At 45.5% G+C, this 7,171-nt stretch overlaps 1 non-coding gene across 1 annotated transcript; it reads left to right on the top strand.

Moving 5' to 3' along the window:
• Window positions 1-3,436: 3,436 nt before the first annotated feature.
• Trnal-caa (transfer RNA leucine (anticodon CAA)) lies at window positions 3,437-3,511 on the top strand. Its single transcript has one exon. It is a non-coding gene; the product is annotated as a tRNA-Leu (tRNA).
• The last annotated feature ends 3,660 nt before the right edge of the window (window positions 3,512-7,171 follow it).

Raw genomic sequence — 7,171 nt, 5'->3', positions numbered from 1 at the left:
GGATACTGAACTTGCCTAGTGGAGGCTGCCGACTTTACTACTTTGGTATGGGACACACGCGCGAGTCCAAGTGTGGCAGTTGTGCAGCATGCCAGGCCACATGGGCATTCAGTGACTAGCCTCATCGTGGCTTGCGTTCCGGGGTGGGCCAAGTTGTGTAAAGCACTGAAGATTCGGTGCCAAAGAGTGGGCGATACCAAGGGGCAACGAGTGACCATAGAAACATCACAAAGGACAGGGGTCGTCGACCTGTGCAGACTAGAGGTTGGATAGCAAACAATGACTCACTGTCTGAAACGAATCGCTGTGTATCACTGTATTCGGTCTGGAGTCAGGCGAGGTCATCTGAGTTCAATGGTGTGGTAAGTGCCAAGATACAAGATACATAGTCAGCTACAACATTCCCCATGCCGCAGATGTAACAAGCGTCCAAGGAATGTTGACAAATATAGTCCATATGGTGGAAACATCTCAGTAGAAGGTCCTCAGCCAGTTAGTGTATTGCATCCAGAAGAAGCTTGTGATCTGAGTATATCGTGGAAGTTGCCCCTCGAGGTCACTCTAGAGGTGTTTGATTGCCCCATAAACCACAAGAAGTTCACGGATGAAAACCGACAATTTACACTGGCTCTAAGTTTCTTCAAAATGGAGGGGAGTGGCTGGGTGGAGTTGACAGTGTGCTGTTGTAAAACAATGCCCACAGCTGAGTCACTATCATCAGTTGTAATAGAAACCAGGGCCTCAGGATCGGGATGGGCGAGTGTGACATCTTTGGCGAGGAGAATTTTGAGATTATCAAATGCATGGGTTTGATCCAGTCCAACTTCTGTTTCCCCATGGTATTTCTGCTGGAGAGGGCGTCTGTGAGGGCCGATTGGACAGAGGCAACCTGAGGGATATGGCGTCAGTAAAAGTTTACCCTATCGAGAAAACTAAAGAGTTGAGCATAATCTTCATGAAGAGGCAGGGCGAGAAAGGTTTCGGCATGAGAATCCATTGGTTGGAGGCCATTCGCCGAGACAGTATGGCCTAGTAATGTATCTGATGTAGAATAAAGTTGAGATTTATTGTGGTTGATCACCATACCATTGGCCATGATGACCGAACGGACAGCACTGAGGTGAACCTGGTGCTCCTCAGCAGAGAAGGAAAAAATCAGAATGTCATCCAAATAAGCAAAAGCAAAAAAGCAGAGGTAGCAAAATGGAATCAATGAACCGCTACCATGTCTGTGCAGTATTTTTCAAGCCTAAGGCATGTAACAGTATTCAAATAGGCCATCTTCGGAATATCCGGCATGTGCATAGGATTTGGTGATATGCCTTCAAACAATCTAAGACAGAAAAGAACTTGGAGCCATGTAGTAATTGCGTGAAATCATGGATATGAGGAATGGGATAGTTAATGATAATTGTCCAAGCATTAACAGATCTGTAGTCCCCGCACATGCGTAAGGAGCCGTCCATCTTATGGACAAGGTAGATAGGTGAAGACCATTTGCTGTTGGATGCTCAGAGCATGCCTGAAACCAACAAATCGTGAACGGTTTCTTTTGCACGTAGAAGTTTGGAAGCATTTAAGATGCCTAGGTTTCTAACATACGATTTGTGAGCATACATCTGACAAATCAGAGAGCCATTCAGTAATACACTTGAGCAAAGATGTGGATGAGGAAAGCATAGTGAGGGATGTGGAGAGCGCAGTCGAGCACGGAACAGTAGAACTAGATGCATGGCAGAGCGCGGCAGCCTGCAGGTCTGGTGAAAGTTCATAATGGTGTAGAAAGTCCAACCTGATCACAGGTTCATCCATGTCAGCGACATGGAAAGTCCAAAGGGAGGTGGCGACTGGTGATAGGCAAAGAGACATCTTGATGGAGCCCAGGACCACAACAGGGGAATGATAATCAGCAATAAAAGTGAGGTTAGCTGGGGAAAGCATCTTGCCCACATTCTTGGCCACAATAATGCTGACGACGGCGCCAGTGTTGATGAGAAAGCAAGTGCCCAATGACAAGTCAGTGATGTAGAGACGTCACACCGCTGGAGTGAATGGTAGGCACCATGAAGGATCATGTCAGGACGTGGTGCCTAAACGTGCCCACCGGAATCATTTGGGTAGGCACAAGGCACGCGACAGTTATGTGCGGCATCCCCATAAGTAGCATGGTACCAGCATAGTTTATACGCTTGAAAGTGAGACGGTGAGGAGTGGGAGGAGGCCGCAGCTGGCTGAATCGTTGCTTGTGGCCACTTGGGCTGCTGCTCGGGCAGGGTCGGCTGCTGTTGGGAGGCTGCAGGCAGTACCTCCTGTAGGCCGCTAGGTGGCAGCTCCTGACAGGCTGCTGAGGTGCTGAGGCAAGCATGCTGGCCTCAGCCAGCAAAGCACAGAACCAATGGTGCAGGCATGTCAACTGATGGTGATGGAGATGTCGTCCGTGGCAGCATTGGTGACAAATGATAGTGTAGGCTTGGTCGGCGATGCGTAGGCGAAACTAGAGAGGGTCGGCAACATGAGATAGCAGATGAACTTGTAGGTCTGAAGGCAGTTTGACCATCCACAAGGTCCAAAGTGCATCATCAGGTAATGCTTAATCATCAATTAATGCACGAAGGCACCACCGAAGCTGTGAGGGTGTGCGGCCGGCAAGGTGCTCGTCGTGAATAATGTGGTGGATAGCCTCTGGTGGTGGGCGAGAAAGGCGCTCGATGAGCAATGTTTTCACCGTAAAATCCTTGGTCGAGGCAGGCGGAGAGAGCAGCAGATCACTGATGAGGTCTGGATGACTGTGGAGGTGACTCACATGGCAGACAAAATGTGCGGCGGTGTCCAGAATCCCGGGGATATCCAGTAGGTGATCCACCATGCCTTATAGTTGTCCTTTTGCAAAGCAGGCAGCTTAGTAAACCTGCCAAGTAGCACATGTTGATGCAGCACTGGCAGGCGAAGATCTGTGTGTGGGGCAGGAAGCCCCCCGACACTGGGAGTGCAGTAGCGGTGGATGGTATGTCGCTTGTCTGCATGGGGAGGTGGCCAAATTGCAGGCCCAATGACGAACACAGCGAAGATGCAAAGGCCGGTGCCGTTGCAACAACAGTGGGCAGAAGGCGGTCGCAGGGCATCTACAGGGGGGGGGGGGGGGCGAGAGGGGGGTTGCTGATCCAGTAACCGGCATGGGCAGAACGGCCAGTGCTGTTACAAAAGTGGGCACAAGGTGATCATGGATCATGGTGTAACCACGGAGTGATGGGGGGAGGGGGGAGGCTGATCCAGTGACCGGCATGGGCAGAACGGCTTAGCCACAGCCTTGTCTCCACAGTATCCTTTCTTTCAGGAGTGCTAGTTCTGCATGTTTCGCAGAAGAGCTTCTGTAAAGTTTGGAAGGTAGGAGACGGATACTGGCAGAAGTAAAGCTGTGAGTACCAGTCGTGAGTCGTGCTTCGGTAGCTCAGTTGGTAGAGCACTTGCCCGCAAAAGGCAAAGGTCCCGAGTTCGAGTCTCGGTCGGGCACACAGTTTTAATCTGCCAGGAAGTTTCATATCAGCGCACACTCCGCTGCAGAGTGAAAATCTCATTCTGGAGTAATAACAATCTTTAGATGTCGTTTATACATTTATTTAGCACCGAAGTAAGCAAGGACAACATGGCAGTACAAAAGTTGCACATCGAGGGAGCGTAGAACAACAGGTAGTACAAAGATGCTGAGTTCAAAGATATGGCACTTTATGCCAGAGGCACCACAGATATGTTGCCAGGAGTATGTAATGATAACTTTCTGATTCAGTCAGAGGCCTCAAAAGATCAAGACAGACATGTTGCAATCACTCTTTAAGTATTTGATATTTGCTGTGCCTGCAGTACACTTGGCAGCCTACTTTACTCCATTGACAGTTGATGCACACTTGGGTGCTCAGCTTGAAGCCTATCTTCACTTTGGCCAGACAAAATGTCCCATTATTAATTTTTTAATTGGTCATACACCTGGGTGACCCATGTTATGCAGATTGTTGAAATGGTTGTACGAAATTTTTGTGGGACTACTAGACATTACCGATTTTGGAAGATGTCACACCATAACTGAGTAGCTGTTCTGTGGATCATAACCGCTCTAACATAAGTCCTGCAGCCACCTCTCGCAGTAGGGTGGTGGTGGTTAGTGTTTAACGTCCCGTCAACAACGAGGTCATTAGAGACGGAGCGCAAGCTCGGGTTAGGGAAGGATTGGGAAGGATATCGGCCGTGCCCTTTCAAAGGAACCATCCCGGCATTTGCTTGAAATGATTTAGGGAAATCAAGGAAAACCTAAATCAGGATAGCTGGAGACAGGATTGAACCGTCGTCCTCCCGAATACGAGTCCAGTGTGCTAACCACTGCGCCACCTCTCGTAGTAATTCCTTGATTTGCAGGCCTATCTGTTGCATTGTAGTGAGCTCTTCTTAACTGATGCTGATTGTTGCTGCATTAAGCAATGAAATAAAATCAGATGAGGTGTTGTTCCCACTCTGAAGATACTGTACATCCACAGTGAACTGGCCAATAAAGTCAAGGTGGCAGAATTGGCATGAGGTACAGTCCTTGCCTGGATTAAGAAAGTGCACTAATGGGAATGGAACGTAATAATTGTTACTTGTCTGCTTTCAATGTCTTCTCAGAAATACCTGATCACCTCATAAAGTGCTAACGGTTCTTGCATAAGCTGACTACTTATATTGCAGTGCCATGAGCTATTGAGAGAAAAACTATATCAGCTGTTACTGACCAATGACTGTTTGCTGTAGGACTGCACCTACAGTAGTTTTGCTAGCATCAGTGGTAACTGACAAAGGCACTGATTACACCGGATGCGCCATGTTATGGCTTGATGTAAACTACCTTTTATTCATTCAAATGCATGTCGCATTTTACTGGTTCGTGACAGTTTGTTTGCCATGAGCACTTTGACAGCGAAATGTGTCGGTTAATGACACTTGTATTCCTGTAGTCTGAGGTATGTGTCAACAATAGAAACTGATTGTACCAATGAAGCATCTTAAATCATGGAAGTTCTTTGGTGTAGGCACGTGTCAGATAATGTCCATTTTGTAGGTGTGTCGGTCTAATCCCCTTCTTTGTCTCAAAGTTCCCTAGAAAGATTTATGAAATTGACATTTTTCCCCTTCCACACTATTAAAAATTGTTGCAAGACTTCGAAAATTAGGTGTACCTGGTCCTTTTGCTCTTAGAGAGACCTAAAAAATACTAGGATTTTGTCTAGATAAGAAAAAGAAAATGGGTAATTATGAAGGACTTTATCTACAAAATATCAACAAGTATGTGTGGCATTTTTTAATCGATAGGGCACAAAAAGAAACTTGTATAGCCCAAACGGTGTAATTATCAGGGGTTGTCATGCGTCTTCATAGGCCGCAGGACTTTGCAAATATGCTTTCTGCCAGTCAGAAACACTGAATATGGAGGATCCTGGTAACATACGCAAAATCTTGTGCATTCGGTATAATGAGCTGATTGGGTACATTTTGGGAATTAAGAGCTCAGTAATTCCAACATAGGCAGTATGAACTCCCATTTTCTTTGCACTAAATATATGGGGTTGACCACAGGTGAACTATTTCTGCTTGTACTAATTCATTTGTAATGGCCTTGGTGGCTCATGACCTGTCCATAGCTAGCCAGCAAGACTTCTTCTAGTCTTGTCTTGTATAGTATTTAACTTGTGTACCATATCATGTTTAATGGTCCTCGTTATCCTAAGAAACACTTGTAACACTGAAAACACCGATAACACTGGGAACAGTAGCACATGCACTGTTATTTGAATGTGTGTGTAGGCAGTCTGCCAATGATTCGTACCAACGAATTTCCTGTCGGTGTGCCTAAGTTTGCCATCTGCACCCAGTAGCAACTGATTTACGTCCACAATTTTGAAATGCAAGGTGAAAACTGCGTGCAGTCTAAGGTCCACTGTGAGTGCAACAGTTCATACAGTCTGATGTTTGTGTCACTTTCAGTGTGCAACTGGAGTATGGTATCCAAAATCTCTGCTTGAGATGCTTCTTTGGGGATGGTGTTTGCCTCTGAACTGTTGTCAATAAGAAGATGCTGGTTTGATCTCTTGTCCATGACATAGAAACTGCAGCTGTCCTCCTTAGGTCGTCCTAAACTTATTTGGCCAACCCATCTCTACTGGTGTGCCACGGCCCACAGTACCTATTGGTAGGCTGCACCTGACATTTGTGAGACTGTGTCAAGTACTACCACTTGTTGTTGTGGCCTTGTTTTACCTGTGACATCATTGACATATACTTCCATGAGTGCTCAGCTCCATTCAGCAACTTGTTACTGCAGCAGGTCGGATGGGGACTAGTGCTACCATTGTTGTCCCTTCCATAACAGTATTGCTTTTGTTGCAGAATTGCAAAAATTCTATTCCCTCTTTGTAATTTGATTTCCCATGTGTCATTTTCATATGAAATCATCACTGATTGAATATGCTGTCGTCTTACTTACCCAAAGTGAACTATCTGACATGTTTTTCACAACTATCAGTTTTCAAGTCTCCGAAACTGTGAAGCCATGCTGTTGCACAGGTTTTCTGTGTGTACCAGTCACAATATCTGCTATTCTGGGAACCTAGCTATTTGCTCAAGCAAGGTAGCTTTCGCCATATCAATTTTGTCAGCAGCAGATGGCTTTTGTATCATGTCACCAATAATAGTAGCATATTCGTCGCCATAGCCGAGTAATGTGCAATACTTCCAATCACCTTCCAATATCTCAACATAGCCAAGAATTATTTCTGTGATAGCAAATGTGTCATCAGGTGATCTGACTCGAAAGGGAGAGTTTAGGCTGAAAACAATCTCTCACATAGTTTGTGAAAATCATTTGTGTTCCGTACTTGTTTTACCAAATGAAACCCCGGTAGGCAGGGCTCCATATTTTTGTACTAATCAGTTCAGCTGCTTTATTCTTGGTGTCAGTGAACTAATGTGATATGTGGTTTATACAAATTTCAAATCATTTGATTTGATGTACTGCAGACATGCCAAGGTTTACAAAAGAAACATTTTTCAATTTTTTAAGAAAAATATAAAAGTTTACATTATATTTTACATTTCTAAGTTACAGCTACACATGGACATAAAATAATACATGTAATACAATCCCTGT

The sequence above is a fragment of the Schistocerca gregaria genome, chromosome 5 (genome assembly GCF_023897955.1).
Source record: "Schistocerca gregaria isolate iqSchGreg1 chromosome 5, iqSchGreg1.2, whole genome shotgun sequence".
NCBI classification, from domain to species: Eukaryota; Metazoa; Arthropoda; class Insecta; order Orthoptera; family Acrididae; genus Schistocerca; species Schistocerca gregaria.
Note: the sequence above shows the minus strand (reverse complement) of the source record. Positions and strands in the feature narration are given on the sequence as shown.